The 1,288-nt window shown below is 40.8% G+C and overlaps 1 pseudogene; it reads left to right on the forward strand.

Annotated features, from left to right (window-relative positions):
- The first annotated feature begins 402 nt into the window (after positions 1-402).
- LOC102812871 lies at positions 403-852 on the forward strand (annotated as a pseudogene).
- The last annotated feature ends 436 nt before the right edge of the window (positions 853-1,288 follow it).

A 1,288-nucleotide genomic window follows, 5' to 3' on the forward strand; every position in this document is an offset into this window, starting at 1 on the left:
ACTCGACGGCACTAAACAACAACATATAAGAGAAAGTGCCATACTTAGTTAATAAGGAAGGGCTAAAATTCTAAGAAAATTTCAAAGGTCAGCTCAAGAAAACAAAGTCAAATATTACATACAATAAGGTGTGCAAAGATCTGGAGTCAGAAAACCAAAAGGGAAGAACACGCTCAGCATTTCTCAAGCTGGGGGATCTAAAGAAAACAATTCAAGCCTCAACTTTCATTATTGAAGGATTCAATAGTGAGCAAATTATTGAATGGTGCAGAAAGCATCAAAAGAAAATGGGAAGAATACAGAGTCACGGTACCAAAAGGAAATGATTGCTGTTCAACCGTTTCGAGAGGCAGCGATTACCAAGAACCAATGATACTGTGTTTTTTCATCTCAGCAGTCAACATGCCATCCAGACAATGGAAGACCCAGAAATTTAGAGGCCATGTAAGCCACAGCCATGGCCATATTGGCAAGCACTGGAAGCTCCCTGGACATCTCGAGGTAATGCTGGCAGCTTCCATCACCATAGGATCAACTTCAGATAAATATCATCCAGGTTGCTTTGGGAAGGTGGATATGAGACACTATAACTTGAAGAGGAACCAGAGTTCCTGTCCAACTGTCAACCTTGATAAATTGTGGACCTTGGTCAGTAAGCAGACAAAGGTAAACATGGCCAAAAATAAAAGTGAGACTGCTCCCATTATTGATGAGGTGCGATTCAGTTGCTACAAAGTTCTTGAGAAAGGAAACCTCACTAAAACCTGTGAAGGCCAAGTACTTCAGCAGAAAGCTGAGGAGAAGATTAAGGGTGTTGGAGGGAAGGAGGGGGTTTGTGTCCTGGTGGCTTGAAGCAACATGGAGATTAATTAAATGTTCAGTGATTTTCAAAAAAAAAGAGCTAATGATACTGAAGGAAGAAGTCCAAGGTGCATTGAAGGAATTGGCAAAGAACAAGGCACTAGGAATTGATGGAATGCAAATTGAAATCTTTCAACAAAGTAAGGCAGCACTGGAGGCACACACTTATCTATGCCAAGAAATTTGGAAAACAACCATCTGGCCAACTAATTGGAAGAAATCTGTATTTGTGCCTGTTCCAAAGAGAGGTGACCTAACGGAATGTAGAAATCATCAGACGGTAACTTTGATATCCCATGTGAGTAAAGTTTTACTAAAACTAATACAGAAATGGCTGCAAGTATACATTGAAAGGGAACTTTCAGAGGTTGAAGCCAGATTCAGAAGAGGCCATGGAACGAGGGATATCATTGCTGGCATCAGATGG

This window comes from Chrysochloris asiatica, unplaced genomic scaffold (assembly GCF_000296735.1).
Source record: "Chrysochloris asiatica unplaced genomic scaffold, ChrAsi1.0 scaffold00036, whole genome shotgun sequence".
NCBI classification, from domain to species: Eukaryota; Metazoa; Chordata; class Mammalia; order Afrosoricida; family Chrysochloridae; genus Chrysochloris; species Chrysochloris asiatica.